Here is a 16,443-nt window from a genome sequence, read left to right on the forward strand (position 1 = left end):
GAAGATCCTACCGTGTCCTACGTGTTGCTCGTGGCCTATCTATGGTGCTCTCTTTTAACATTAGAAGAGGGGATATTTACAGGGGATTATTTATAAGGGATTATTATTTACAAAGTGGAGGGTTCTAAAAACCGCAACAATATACAGGAGTTTGTTGGACTATGGTGATTATGTCGTTACGAGAACCATTTGAAGGTCATACTTACATTACGAACATATATGTAATCGAACCTTGACACACGATGGTCTGTGCCCAATAAGACATTAACATCATGAAATTGTTTGCGTTTTGACGTCACATTCGTAGGACAGATGAGTAATAACGTGGACAGATGGTCACAGAGATTGCGTTCACTTTATTGCCAAGAGCTGTAGAAGTGCAGGTACAAATTTATCAACGACTGTTTATGCTGTAGAAATGACCAAATTAATTTATATTGTTCGTTAATGGCAGCATATAGGTTCGTGCACGTTACAGAATGGCTTCCTCCAGATGAACATTTAAAACTTTAAAGGAAACCTTTACGAGCACCATATGTAGAACACGAGTTTATGAATGAGAATCAATATATATGTGCAAGAAATGAACTCTCATTATCGCGGTTTGTGTTGCAGACGTGGGCTTTAAAATTAAATTAAATTGTCTGAACGGGAAGAGAGGCCTTGGGGAAAAGCAAGCAATGTTTGCCGTTGTCCAGGACACCGGGGGCGAAGTGAACAGAGCACCTGTGTTTGCTTTCGGCCTTTTCCCCTCCAGCGCGGCCTTCGCTGGATTCACCACCGACTCATGGTCTCCTCTCCCTCGTCCCTCCCTGCTTCGGCTGCGCTCCGCCCCGACAGCACATGTCATGGAGCAGAGAAATGGACCAGCAGTGTTTGCTTTCCGAACAGTGGGGCCACAGGTCTGTGACAGAAAAAAGAATGAGGCTTTCAGGTGGGTTAATGGTTAGCCAAGCCTCAGTCGAGTCACCTATTACACAACCACAGGTTTCTCATGAACAACTACAAGTTACTGGATGTATGTAGGACATCCTCTCTGCTTGGTTTATAAAGGAAAATACAGCTTAAACAATTCGGTTTGTATACACGCCATTTTAAAATGACTTATGTTTACATTGTGCTCTGCAGGGCATAAATGTGGCTCGACCGTTTATTGCATGCCGAATGAAGACATGAACATTTACTATTGTTTAAATTATGAAGATATCATAAGACAGTAATCAAATCAACATGGTATAAATAAATATATATGCACAATGCACATATATGTAAAACATATATATGTATATATAAACAAAAATATATATACACATATATATGTATGTGTGTGTGTATATGTATATGTGTGTATATATATATGTATATGTATGTTGTATATGTGTGTATATGTATATGTGTGTATATATATATGTATATGTGTGTATATGTATATGTATGTTGTATATGTGTGTATATGTATATGTGTGCATATGTATGTTTATGTGAAGTGTATATGTGTGTATATGTGTATGTATATGTATATATGTGTGTATATGCATATGTAATGTATATGTATATATATGTGTGTGTATATATATATATGTGTGTGTAATATGTATATGTATATGTGTGTATATGTATATGTTTGTGTATATGTATATGTTTATGTGAAGTGTATATGTGTGTATATGTGTATGTATGTGTATATATATGTGTGTATATGCATATGTAAATGTATATATGTGTGTGTATGTATATGTGTGTATATGTATATATATATGTATATGTGTGTGACTGTATGTATATGTATGTGTATATGTATATGTACATGTATGTATATGTACATGTATGTATATGTACATGTATGTATATGTATATGTGTGTATATGTATATGTTTATGTTTGTGTATATGTATATGTGTGTGTATATGTACGTGTATATGTACATGTATGTATATGTATGTGTGTGTGTGTGTGTGTGTGTGTGTGTGTGTGTGTGTGTGTGTGTGTGTGTGTGTGTGTGTGTGTGTGTGTGTGTGTGTGTGTGTGTGTGTGTGTGTGTGTGTGTGTGTGTGTGTGTAACTACACCCCATGTAAAGTTTTGACTTTTTCAACATATTTCAACATACAGCTATTTGATCTTCATTTCAACAATATTGATAGATAAAGGTGATATAATGTAACAAATATCATGAAACATTTACATTTTGTAGTCCATTGTATAATTTAAATAAACATTAAATGCAAATTTCGCATGTGGAAAAAGTAAGTACACCCCATGAAATGTTTTTTAAAATATTTTTTAACATATGTGGACATATCAATATTTGATCTTCATTTAAACAGTATCTATAGATAAAGGTGATCTAATTGAACAAAAAAACAATGAAAAATTGACTTTGCAATAATTTATTCAACAAAAAATTAACAGAGATGCCATTTCCTTCTGTAGAAAAAGTAAGTACACTTTTTTTTTTTTTTTTGTATACAAGATCGAGGCTCGTGAAAGAGCTAACATTAATCACACAAAAAGGCAACCGACACATCAAACACAAAATAAGGAGAGCAGAACAAGATGGGGAGAGAGGGGGAAGGACACAAACACAACATTTGAGAGCAAGGACATCGAGAGAAATGTGGGAGGGGAAGGGCTTGGGGGGAGGGGGAAGGTATAAAACACACCAAAACTGCAAGGACTTCCAGGAAAGAAGTGGGAATTTCAAAAAAGGTGTATATGGGGTGAATTAGCGGGGGGAGAAAAGATCAAGGTTTTGGATGCTGGGAGATAAGAGATGGTGGTGAACAGCTGCTTTAAAGACCTGGAGGGAGGAGTGGGATTGAAGAGAGTGAGGGAGTTTGTTCCAGAGGCGGGGTAAAGAGGAATGAAGGATTGAAGGTGAGCAGAGAGTCTTGATTTTGGCAGTTTAACCATAAGAGGGTTGCAGGCGGATCTTGTGCGACCTGTAGGAATATTTGGGGAACAGAGCCCAGAGAGAGCTGGGGGAGCAAGGCTGGAGAAGAGTCTGTAGAAGACAGAAAGACCACCAACCTGCCTGCGGTGAGTGAGTGAAAGCCCCTCGGGGTTAGCTTCATCGCGGGAGATTCCAATGATTCTGAAAGCTTTGGTTTCAACAGCGTGAAGCCGAGCTCGGTGTGAGGCAGGAGCACCAGCCGAGAGGGGAGAGCAGTGTTCCGTTGAGCTGCAGATGAAAGCCTTGTATGTGATGAGGAGCTCAGGTGTACCAAGGAAGGACTTCGCACGACGGAGGATGCCCAGTAGGCGACTGGTTTTGGAGGCCAGCTTGGAAATGTGGTTATCCCAAGAACGATCATGGCAGACAGAGAGACCCAAAAGCTTGAGCGACAGAACTTCTTGGAGAGGATTGTTGAGAAAGTAAATGGGAGGGTTTTCCAGTCGGTCTTTTCGGAGAGACATAGTAAGAGTGTGATTTGTCAGGATTGAAAGACATTTTCCACTTGTTTGACCAGTCTGTGATTTTGTCCAGGTCTGCAAAGAGTGAGGAGGCTGCAGACTGCCAATCTGAGGGATGAGGAATGGAGCGGCAGATAGTGGAGTCATCAGCAAAGAGATAGAGAGGATTTTCCAGAGAGTCGGAGAGATAATTGATGAAGACCAGAAATAGCACAGGGCCCAGAACACTACCTTGGGGAACTCAAGCCAGAACAGGAAGGGGGAGATGAGAGAAATCCATTCAGGGCCACACGTTGCCTACGACCAGAGAGGAAGTCCACAAGCCATGAGAGGAGAGTTTGGTGAGCAGAGCTGGGTGCCAGACCGTATCGAAGGCACGTGATATGTCAAGGGAGACAGCTCTGATTTCCTGTTTGGCATTGAGCACCTCCATCCATTGTTGAGACAGCAGAAGCAGCATGTCCAGAGTAGAATGGCCTGGTCTGAATCCAAATTGATGATCAGAGACCATGCCATTGGAGAAGAGGAAGGATTTGATATCCGAAGCAATGATGGATTCCATGACTTTGCTGATAATTGGGAGCAGGCTGGTTGGTCTGTAGTTGCAAGGATCTGTTTTTGCACCTTTTTTGCATGAAGCGGTAATGTTTGCTGATTTCCAAGATGCTGGAAGACGACCTTGAGCAAAAGAGAGGGTGAAAAGAACAGAGAGAGGGTGAGATAGAGCGGCAGAGCAGGATTTTAGGAGCCGTGGGCTGATGCCGTCTGGTCCAGTTGTAGAATCAGAGTCGAGGTTTGACAAAAACTTCTCCACCTTGTCAGGAGAGAAGGACACAGAGTCCAGGAGCAGTTGGGTTCGACTGGGTAAGGTGGGAACAGAGAGAGATGGGTTTGGGACACAAGATTTTGAGGCAAACACAGAGTTGAGGCATTCAGCTTGGCTCTAATAGGTGGTATTGCCCCCTTTGGCAGAAACAACCTCAAGTAGGCGTTTCTTATAACTGTCTACCAGTCTCTGACATCGACTGGGAGAAATTTTTGCCCACTCCTCCATGCAGAGTTCTTTCATCTGTGTGATGTTTGAGGGGTTTCTTGCATACACAGCTCGTTTCAAATCCCCCCACAACATCTCGATGGGATTTAGAACCTGGCTTTGACTTGGCCATTCCCGAACCCTCCATTTCTTTCTTTTCAGCCATTCCTTGGTGGATTTGCTGGTATGTTTAGGGTCATTGTCATGTTGCAAGGTCCACCTTTGGTTGAGCTTCAACTTTCCAACAGATGGCCTCATATTATCCTCAAGCACCCTCTGGTACAATGAAGAATTCATAGTGGATTCTATGATGGTGAGCTGCCCAGGCCCTGATGCAGCAAAGCTGCCCCAAACCATAATATTTCCACCACCATGCTTTACAGTTGGTATCTGGTTCTTGTGGTCAAATGCTGTCTTTGGTTTTCGCCAAACATGTCTTCTGGTACTGTGGCCAAATAGCTCTACCTTTGACTCATCTGTCCAGAGCACATTGTTCCAGAAGTGCTGGTCTTTTCCACGGTGTTAATTGGCAAATTTAATCTTGCCCTGATGTTCTTTCTGGACAGCAAAGGTTTCCTCCTGGCACACCTCCCATGTAGATCAAATTTGTGCAGCCTCTTTCTAATGGTAGACTCGTGCACTTTGACATCAACAGTGGCAAGAGCTACCTGTAGGTCCCGTGATGACATTCTGGGGTTCTTAGAGACTTCTTTCAGCATCTTGCGGTCTGCTCTCGGGCTGAACTTGCTGGGGCGGCCTGGCCTGAACAAGTTGGCAGTTGTTTGGAATCTTCTCCACTTGTAGATGATCTTCCGGACAGTCGAATGTTTGATTTCAAATTGTTTGGAGATCTTTTTATATCCCTTCCCAGACTCGTAGGCATCTATAACCTTCTTTCTGAAGGCCTCAGAGAGCTCTTTTGATCTAGGCATGGTGACGCCGCACACTTCAACAACAAAGAGCAAACCAAACTAAATGTCTGAGGTTTAAATAAGACAGGTTCCTCCAAGATCCTCTCCAACGATGTTCTCATTATTTGCACCTGAGCTGGTCCACCTGATTCTAATTTTAGGTATTTGAAGTAGTGATAAAAGTAGGGGTGTACTTACTTTTTCCACATGAGAAATTTGCATTTATGTTTATTTAAATTATACAATGGACTACAAAATGTCAATGTTTCATGATATTTGTTATATTATATCACCTTTATCTATCAATATTGTTGAAACGAAGATCAAATAGCTGTATGTTGAAATATGTTGAAAGAGTCAAAACTTTACATGGGGTGTACTTACTTTTTCACGTGACTGTATATGTATATATATATACTGAGACGCAATATAAACTTATCACTTTTTAGATCTTAAATTACCAGTAATCACAATGCACAAATGTAATATGTGCACTTATTTTGGCAAGTCAGTGTACCCCCTACAGACAAATCGGTCACACGTGGTCACGTCACCTTTGAGTCGTTCTCTTCATCGCCCAGGTGCGTAACACCTGCTTTGACCATTAGCGATTGCTCAAGGGGTATGTGATGATTTTAATTAGCAGCACGTGATGTCTGGATATTGGCCTTATAAACGCCAGTGCAAAATGAACATTTCTGTCAACATGCCACGATTGTCAAGTCATCAACGGCAGCGTGCCCTGGGCATGCTGGAATGCGGACTGAGCTACCGTGAGGTGGCACGTCGCATTGGGTGCACACACCAGACGATATCGAACCTGGTGCACAGAAACACCCTCTACAACTCTGCTGATGAAATTGTTGTGTCCAAATTGTTGTGTTGTCTTATTTTGAACCATGACAATTTTATGCTATTCCGAAACAAGTGTTAAGTTTCTATTGTGTCTCAGTATGTATATATGTGAGTGTTTATGTATATGTGAGTGTATATGTATATGTGAGTGTATATGTATTGTTGCGGATATGGGATTTGGATCCATCCATATCCGCTTGTAAATATTCCCCTATTTCCCCAATACTTCCCAACTATCCCCAATCCCCCATTCCCTAGTCCCATTGTCTGTAAACAACACTCTGTAGCCCCGACCTTCCCCTATTTCCCCCATTAAATGTCGCATCCAGGTTCACCGCATCTCACGTAGACAACTATAGGACATCTTGCTAGTTATTCTTAGTCTATGTCAGTTAAGGACTCGTTTCCATTAATTCTGACTCTTCGTTGCACCAGAATGTGATTGTATGGCACCGTTAGAAAGTTTAGGACCTCCCAATACCTCCCCGCAGCTCTTCCTCATGGTACAACAACAACTACAACAACAGCGGCGGCGGCGCGGGGAGTGTGCGTCCTCACTCCGGCTTGGTTAGCCGCCATTGAACATGTGCTCCGACGGGGTTACCACGCAGGGGCTCGCTGTCAGCTCCTCGTCAAGGGCGGAGCCCGGTAACCCCCGCACCCAATAGAAGCGGCGGACCGATTCCATCTGGGGCGGAGCTAACGAGCCGAGGGCGTGTCACTCCCCGCTGGACATGCACAGGAAGAGGGAGGTGACGTCAGATGCGCCCCCAGCACGGAGAGAGAAGACGCCACCTCCAAGCGCTGAATACCTCCCCGCATCTCTGGACCGGATCGCGGTTGATTCTGCCCCTGAGCCAAGGTGCACCTTGAGCTATCGACTGCCTGTCCTTCCCTGCCATCAATCCCTGTGTAAGTCAGTCTTGTCCCGTTTGTCTGTGGTCTGTCGGGGATAAGATAAGACTGTGTCTAAGTGCCCATCTATTCTGTGCTTTACCTCTTACCGTGTAATCTACCCGTTTCTGCATCACCAATATTATATCCTCCTCCGGAGGTCTTGAGAACTGTACCCCTTGTGTCGTTGCATTTATCCCAGCCGTTGTGTCCTTTCCTTCATTGATTTAGCATAGCGCGACTTGGTCAACGTCGAGTGGAATCGGGCGGGATAGGGTTCTAATCGGGGAGTAACTGTGCAGACGCGGTAATACCAAACCGCTCGGTAAACTAACATCTAAAACCGCGTCTGTAACAATTGGTTGTCAGGAGTTGGATTCGGACCTGGGACTAAATTTGTTAGGCCCAAATTTTGGAACACCAATTGTACTATTAGAGTAACAATTGGTGTCGAGGAGTGAGATCGGACCCGAAGCGCGCTTCACGCGCTCGAAATTGTTAACGGCGAAATTTGATTTTGTTTTACAAAAATAAAAACCCGAATTTTGAAAGTCGCGCTATGGCGGATCAAGACGGCTGGGTTCCGGTAGAGGAGAGTGAGGCAGGGTCGATCCAGGACCAAATTGAGGGACATGAGGAGAGCGAAGCAATGAGGGTGGCAGGGTCGCAAAATCGCGTCCTCGCGCACAAGGTTACGGGCACGCAAAATGGCGCCTCGCACATGGCCACGGCGACCGCGCCCGCGACCGTAGTAGCGCCGCTGGTAGATTTGGACCTTTTTCATACAAATGAAGGCCCTTATGGCCCAGAATAGCGAGAAAATGAGGGAGGACATGGGGTCCAATAGCGAGAAATTGAGGGAGGACATGGGGGCCCAGATCGGAGGGTTAGGGAGTAGAATAGAGGGATTAGGAAACCAATTTGAGGGATTAGACAATAGATTAGGGGAAATACAGGAGGGGTTAATGGGGGTAGAAAACAGAATGGCCGCTCAAGAGAATCAAATGGAAGGGATGCAAAGGGGGTTAGAGGGGTTAGAAAACAGTATGGAAGGCAAATTGAGGGACATGAGGGACCAAGCGGAAAGGGAAGTTAAACAAATGGGGCAGCAGATAGAGGGGGTCAGAATGGGGGTAGAAACGAAATTGGATGCTCACAGGGAGGAAATGGAGCAGATGAGGGTGGCATCTGGGCAGGAGATTCAGGTGATGGGAGAAGAGATCAGAAGAGGTGTGAGTTAGGAGGTCGGAGGAGTGCACGAGGAGGTGAGGCACTGTAAGGAGCGCATGGAGAAGGAGGTGAGAAAGGGGACTGTAAAGTTACAAGGGGGCATAGAGGACCTGACGCAGGAGGTGGAACAGCTGACGGTGGGACAGACTGAGTTAGTGGAGCAGGTACAAAGGAACACTGCTGTACTAGGAGGGTTAAAAGCGACACAGAAAGAACTAAAAGACGACTTGATAGCGACGAAGAGGGAATGTCAGATGGTACGTGAGGGACTGACAACGAGGTTGGACGAGGTGACAGAGGTAATGGAGACGAAGGACCGGCAGGTGAGGACGCACATGGAAACGGTCAAGGTAGCCTTAGAGGACGAGCTTGAGGAGACGTACCGGGAAATAAAAGAGGTGAAGCAGAAATTAGAAGAAGTGGAAGAAGGGGTGAGCGAAATTAAGAAGCGACGGAGAGGGGATAAGAAAGAGATAAAAGAGGAAGTAAAAGAATTGGTCCAAAGTCTGTGTTCGGATCGTGATGATGTGCTCATTAACCGGATGAGGGATTCGCAGGTGATGGAGGAGAAGCGAAGAGGAAGAGGACCCGGTGTAAGTGGTGACCAATATGGTCGTGCGTATGATGCGCCAGGTGATTTAAGAAGCTTGGGGGTCGAGATGGACCCGGGTGTTCGTGAGAGGCCGTTGGTGAAGTGTGCGACAGGTCTGGTGTGCGAAAAAGGAGGTGTGCGAGAAAGTCCGACTCTGGGGTGTGTGAGGAAAAAGTGCGTGCCAAGGAGTGAGGGTGCTGTCGAGAGTGAGTCGGTCGTAGCGCGTGTGCAAGGGAGCACATGGAAGCGCGTAGTGAGGAGTGTTACGGAGGGTGTAAAGGGAGAATGCACGCCTGTGGTGAGTGTTACAGAGGATGTAACGGGAGAAGGTGCGCGAGAAAGGTGTGTAACGGACAGGTGCATGGGGAAAGAGTGCGCTGTCAAAAGTAAGGAAGAATGCACGCCTGTGGTGAGTGTTACAGAGGGTGTAACGGGAGAGTGTGCGCGAGAAAGGTATGTAATGGACAGGTGCATGGGGAAAGAGTGCGCTGTCAAAAGTAAGGAAGAATGCACGCCTGTGGTGAGTGTTACAGAGGGTGTAACGGGAGAATGTGCGCGAGAAAGGTGTGTAACGGACAGGTGCATGAGGAAAGAGTGCGCTGTCGGGAGTAAGGGTGAGTGCGTTGTCAAGAGTGGTGGTGAGAGTAGTGAGAGTGGCACGGAGCGTGAGTTGGTTGTGCCAGGTGAGCGAGGATGCACACCTGGAATGGTAGAGCGTGTGTGGGAATGCACACTTGAGTTGGTCGTGAGGCACGTGGTTGGGTGTGCGAGTAAGAGCACACCTGTGATGGTCACAGAGGAGGTGACCGAGAAAGGGGCGCGAAGAGGTGTGTTGGTGAGGTGTGCGAGCGACGAATGTGTGCCAAGGTGTTCGGTGGTCAGGTGTGTGACCAAGTCGGTGAGCGGAATGAGTGTACCGAGGTGTGTAAGAAAAGGTACGACGAGGAGCATGGAAACGGCTGCATGTATGAGCAAGAAAGGGGTAGCGTATGCATGTAAGCATGCAGGTGAAGCATCGACGGTAACCGGGTTAGAGGTTAGAACGACTTATAGCCGAATCGGGCCCTCGGTGCGCGTCGGGCAGCTTCGCGTGCCGCGAGGACCAGCGGGGATCCGAACCACGGCGGTTTCGAAAAAACCGCCGTACGCGATCCACGCTGTGCCTTGCTTGGAACGGCCGCGTCCGGGCTCCACTAGGCGGAGCGGGCAGCTGGATAGGAAGGGTCGTCATGGCGACCACGTTTTGTTGAGACGTGCCGGCAGGTCGAGATCGGGACATTGGATGGCTCCACGCCGAGGTGGTGCGTGGGATCTCGGCCCGGGTAAGCCCCCGTCCCTGCCCCGAATGCGGGACGTATCCAGCCGCCGGCACCAAAGAACCCACGTTCATTGCTCGGCTGTACGAAGCCGAGCTTTAGGAGTGAATTGGCGCACCGAGAGGCATTAGTAAGTAGACTGTAATGACGAGGATAGTGTTTTGGCCCCGAAATTAGAAAAACAAAATTTGATGATTGGCAAAGGATTGGCAGTAATGATTGGCAGATGATGAGTAGTGATTGGCAAATTTTTGATTTGTTGAAATTTGATGTGCAAAATTGGTAGTGGGAAATGCCCGATGTGGTGGGATGGCAACTCTGTCATCCCTCACAAAGGTGGGGGCAAATGCGCACTAGTTTATGGGGTGTATGGCAGTGAAAACTAGCCCGGGTGGGTTAGGTTATATTGATAGGGATCTAGCGAAGATGACATTAGGTAACGTTAAGATTAGTTAGTGACTGATACCTGTAGTGGGGACGCAGGTAGATTAGTGTGGATTATAATGACGAGGGAGCGCAATAGTTTAAAGGGACGACTGGGAAGCGCAAGTTTCAGAGGGGAGTAGTTAGATGAGATGATGCTGTGTGTTTGAGGATTGAACAGGTGTGATTGCACAGGTGTGCAACTGAACAGGTGTATGGAGCAGTGTATGAGGGAGTAGTGGTGATTGCGTGTTGTGATGACCAAATGGTCCAGGGGAGAGAAGGGTGCAGGCGGCACCAAGTATGAGAGCACAGGTGTGCAAGTGCAGGTGTGTGGAATATATGGAGCAGAGAATAAGTGGTACGGAGTGGTGTGCATGGTGCGAAGGTGTGGATGGGGGAAGAGTGGACCCCTTTCACGAGTACCCGGGGCGGGTAGTGTAAGTGTTAGGTAGAGGGTATAGGTAAATTGTGGTTGGATATTGGCATTTGTGGTGCGGTTGCAGAATGGTATTGTGGATGGGTGCATTAGTGTTGTGGAAATGGCTGGGCGTGTAGCCTGTTAGTGTGTGTAGTTGGTTTGGGCACTCCACCACTGTGAGGATGTCGGCCAGGTGAGGCCGCAGGTGGGCTCTGGGAGCCGTTAGTGTCAGTGGGTGCCTGAGGATCCCGGGTGTGGATCGGGCAGCCCGTGCCAGAGAGGGCACTGAGGGGGTGAGAGTGCGAGAGGGCCTTCCCCAGTTAGTTAGGTTAGGGTGAGGAGCAGGTAAGCTCGGGTGGCACCTACAGTGGTGGAGGTGTGCAGGTGGGTAGACCTGCTGGGAGAGCTACACGTCACAGCCCAGAAATTGTGCGAGAGCACCGAGTGTTGAATCGGGGGAGTGAGACCCCAAATTGAGAAGCACCACAGTTTGGTCAATGGGAATTGGTTTTTAGAACCCATAGTGTAAGTTAGCCAATGGATTGGCAGGGAAAGACCCCGGGTAATGTAAAGTTGTTAAAGTCATTTAGGAAATAGTTAGGATTGACGAACCTGTCGCACCATACGCAGCCACTTACCTGTGGTGATGATGACTCCACACCTGTGTTCTTTTGTTCTGTGTTGCAGGAAATGAGAATTGCTGTTGGATTTGTGAGACGCATCACGACGTGGATGAGACATTGGGGTGATTCCATCTCTCCCTCCTTAGGAGGGACTGATGATGAATTGGTGATGGCAAATTTTGATGTTGAATTGGAGATGGCAAATTTTGATGTTGAGTTCGAAATGGCAAATTTGATTGGTTAGGAGGGAGAGAAGACGAATTTGGTTTATGGGAGGAACGGGGAAGACAGTAGGGACGTTTGTTGATGTGTAAAGTAGATGTTTATGGGTAGTGTTGTGTTTTGTGGATACAGTAAGGGGTAAGGGAGGGGCAATGTAGGTTACCTGGTGGGGGGGGGGGCGTACGGTAGGAACGTACCTGGTTCTCATGTGCCCCCAGTGTGCATCACCTTGTATTGCGTGCACTTTTGCGCCCTTACCACCTTACTCACTTGTCTTCTTCTTTTGTCTCCCACCTCCGAGGATCTGGCTTTGGGGCAGAGAGAGAGGAGAGAGAGGTGCTGGCTCCACAGTTGTGGGCCTGTACTTTCGCTGCTTGCTGCCTGGATCGATACACCATATGGACCGCAATTTTTGTGGCCGCCCACCATGGACCGCAGTTCTTTTGCGGGCAAGCACCACCCGTGGATGGACCTCTGGGTCAACGTCGCACCTATGCCATACAGGTGAACCACTTATAGTTGGCCCCCCTGATGGCCACAATTTAGAAATGGACGCGGTTGGCGCCTTTCTTTATTTTTGAAGGAAGCCAGAACACCAAGTGGGCTCCAAGGCAAGACCAGCGGCAGAACATCGGCCGGCTGCGACACCACCGGTGACTATGAACACTTTATTGGTGCACCGGATGGTGCTGACTGTACATGATGGGGTGGTGCTTTTGGTGCTTGGATGGGGTGCTCTGCACATTATTAAAGGCCGTAAGGCCACAGGGCACTCGTGGGTTGGTGTATCGATGCTGGCATGCGTGCTCTCTCTATGCATAACATCTGCATGTGTTCCTCCAAAAACAGGTCCTGGATCGTAGTGTAAATATCAGTGTAGTCTTGTGTAAATAATGCTCCCTACCGGCTGTATGTTTAGTTTGAGGATTCTTTCCGCGATTCGGTTATCCTGTGGGTGTGTTTCTGTGAGGAGAAGGGTGCAACGTCGCAGGGGGACATATTTACTCATTTGTGAACATCTGTAAAACTGTCGCACTCAGGGTTGAGTTAATAGTAGAGGGAACTACATCTGAGTGCCACACTAAAGTAGGTAAAAATTTATCGGGTCGGGACGCCCCGAGGTAGAGAAGGGTGCAATGTTGCGGATATGGGATTTGGATCCATCCATATCCGCTTGTAAATATTCCCCTATTTCCCCAATACTTCCCAACTATCCCCAATCCCCCATTCCCTAGTCCCATTGTCTGTAAACAACACTCTGTAGCCCCGACCTTCCCCTATTTCCCCCATTAAATGTCGCATCCAGGTTCACCGCATCTCACGTAGACAACTATAGGACATCTTGCTAGTTATTCTTAGTCTATGTCAGTTAAGGACTCGTTTCCATTAATTCTGACTCTTCGTTGCACCAGAATGTGATTGTATGGCACCGTTAGAAAGTTTAGGACCTCCCAATACCTCCCCGCAGCTCTTCCTCATGGTACAACAACAACTACAACAACAGCGGCGGCGGCGTGGGGAGTGTGCGTCCTCACTCCGGCTTGGTTAGCCGCCATTGAACATGTGCTCCGACGGGGTTACCACGCAGGGGCTCACTGTCAGCTCCTCGTCAAGGGCGGAGCCCGGTAACCCCCGCACCCAATAGAAGCGGCGGACCGATTCCATCTGGGGCGGAGCTAACGAGCCGAGGGCGTGTCACTCCCCGCTGGACATGCGCAGGAAGAGGGAGGTGACGTCAGATGCGCCCCCAGCACGGAGAGAGAAGACGCCACCTCCAAGCGCTGAATACCTCCCCGCATCTCTGGACCGGACCGCGGTTGATTCTGCCCCTGAGCCAAGGTGCACCTTGAGCTATCGACTGCCTGTCCTTCCCTGCCATCAATCCCTGTGTAAGTCAGTCTTGTCCCGTTTGTCTGTGGTCTGTCGGGGATAAGATAAGACTGTGTCTAAGTGCCCATCTTTTCTGTGCTTTACCTCTTACCGTGTAATCTACCCGTTTCTGCATCACCAATATTATATCCTCCTCCGGAGGTCTTGAGAACTGTACCCCTTGTGTCGTTGCATTTATCCCAGCCGTTGTGTCCTTTCCTTCATTGATTTAGCATAGCGCGACTTGGTCAACGTCGAGTGGAATCGGGCGGGATAGGGTTCTAATCGGGGAGTAACTGTGCGGACGCGGTAATACCAAGCCGCTCGGTAAACTAACATCTAAAACCGCGTCTGTAACAGTATATATTGTTACGGCCCGGGGTTCAGGTATACTATGAGGGAGAGTTAACCTCCGTTCCCTCATGAAACTTAGCGGAACTGCGGCTGTTGTGCACGAATCACTTCGTACTTCGGCAGGTTGCGAACCAGCAACTACGAACGTAAATTGGTCCGTCACTCGAAATCAGGGTCCAATTGTCTAAAGCCGCTTACCTGTACAATGTGACGGTTTCACTCGGGGAACGTACCGTACGTGCTCTCCGGCGGTGTACCACTATTTTGTTCCTTGATGGAAATTTAGACGGCCAAGCAACCATTGGTACCCACCAGGCTAATGCTAATTTTGTAATGGCCGATTGCTACTCTGGGTGCGAACAATGGCAGACCAATGGAAGAAAAGACATTCATGAGCAGATAGAAAGGAAATGTTTAACGATTTGATTTATTTACAAATATTTGCAGTGAAACTTATTGATAGGAAGGAAAAACGGACAAGAGGCAGGAACTCAGATTATTCTAGGCCTTATTACAATTACTACGAATAAACATAACAAGGCGCCAGCACACATTCACGGGGGAGGGGAGGGGGAAGGAACGTTGGGAACCTGTTAATGTTATCAAAATGGCCACGATGTTACCAGATGCTTCTCCTCGCGACGCCTTTTCTCTCGACCTCACCAACGAGCCCCTGGCCGGCAAACAACAGTCCCGAACACGAGCAGGTAAAGGTGATCCAAGCACAAACACGAGCAGGTAAAGGTGATCCCAGCACGGACACGAGCAGGTAAAGGTGATTCCCAGCAAGAACACGAGTGGGTGAGAAGTGTCGGGAACCATGCAGAGTGAATGCCAGGGACACGTGGAGTAAGCACATCGTGATCTCGTGCAGGATATAGAGTACGTCATGGCTCTGTGCAGAAAGTGAGTGTCGTGCACACGTGCACCGATAGGGAGTCGGGCAGCCAACAGAGAACAATGAATACATGCAGATCGAGCGAAGTCCAAGGCGAAGAGTAATGCAGGCACGGAGAGAGAGAAAGAGAGAAAGAGAGAAAGAGAGAGAAAGAGAGAAAGAGAGAATGAGAGAGAATGAGAGAGAGAGAATGAGAGAGAGAATGAATAAGAATGCGAGAAAGAATGGAAGCACATGCTAGGTCCACAATGTCCAAATACCCAGACTGCGTATCATTCACCGTGCAGAGGGGGCAGAGAGAGAAAAAAACGTGTGCAAGGTCTTTTTGTCCACCCTCGCTGAGGGTGGGGGGGGGGGTGACAGGGGGGAATGTTTGACGGTGTCCTGGCTCCCGATTGGTGGAGCCTGTTACTCCGCCCCACAAGCTCCCCCGAAGTTCCTCAGGCCCTGATTGGTGGAGTGTCGCTTCATCGCATGGACTCCAGCACGACAGGTACATTCCAGCACGCACTTGGCTGGTGTGCTTTTGAGACTGCATGCATTGCCTGGCAAAATATCCCTTTTGAGTGGAGGGTCCGTCTTTCCACTTCCCCAACATATAACGACATAATAACCCGAAAAAAAGGGAAGGGGGGTAATATAATGGTCTGCTATGAAATAACGATTCTAAGGGACCTGTATGGTGGTTGCCATTACTTTTTAGTGATTTCGCAAAACCGCAATAATATATAGTAATGGGATTTGAATCTGCAATCCCACATTCATGAGCTCTTTTCAGATGGGAGTTCAGGCCAATCTGTTCTTGGTCTATATGAAGATATGAGAGACACTGAAACAGTTAAAGGAAACACATAAAACACTGAAAACACCAGCAGATTTTTGAAGTAAATTTTCAATGTATACTTATGTATAATTATTGTGGAATCATTTATTTCGGACAAATAGCATTTACCTGTCTATTGAAATATTAACCTTGGCGTTTCTTTGTCTCTCGTCGTTCCTAGAACCCTTTGACGCCCCTCGTAAGATGCGTAAATGTATTTTCCTTTTTTTCAGCGTGTCCTCGACATTCTGAGGCAGGTATATTCATCGGATCAAAAAATTAATTTAATCCCTTACAAAGAGAATAATTAAATGAATTCCGTGAAAGTCAATTTGTATTCCCTTAAATGTACTCATTTACTGCAACAGGCCATCACTTGGTTTTAAACAGAGGGAATTTATAATTTCCAAAACGTATTTCTTATACTTTGATCCCTAGTCAATGCAACAGATCCAAAGTCATGGCCGAAGCACCTCAGAAGTTAACCGCATGAAGGAGAACAAGGGAACTATTTGAGTTCTACATTTTATCCTTCCCATGAAACCGCTGCTGATAATGAGATGTCAT

At 47.0% G+C, this 16,443-nt stretch overlaps 1 long non-coding RNA gene across 1 annotated transcript in view; it reads right to left on the reverse strand.

Moving 5' to 3' along the window:
- Window positions 1-336: 336 nt before the first annotated feature.
- Window positions 337-16,443, reverse strand: part of LOC137436310 (uncharacterized) — a 122,722-nt gene continuing 106,615 nt past the window's right edge. Inside the window, exon 3 of the long non-coding RNA XR_010986255.2 lies at window positions 337-904. This is a non-coding gene — a long non-coding RNA (uncharacterized LOC137436310). The remainder of the gene's footprint in view (window positions 905-16,443) is intronic.

The sequence above is a fragment of the Myxine glutinosa genome, chromosome 11, assembly GCF_964187855.1.
Source record: "Myxine glutinosa chromosome 11, kmMyxGlut1.1, whole genome shotgun sequence".
NCBI lineage: Eukaryota > Metazoa > Chordata > Myxini > Myxiniformes > Myxinidae > Myxine > Myxine glutinosa.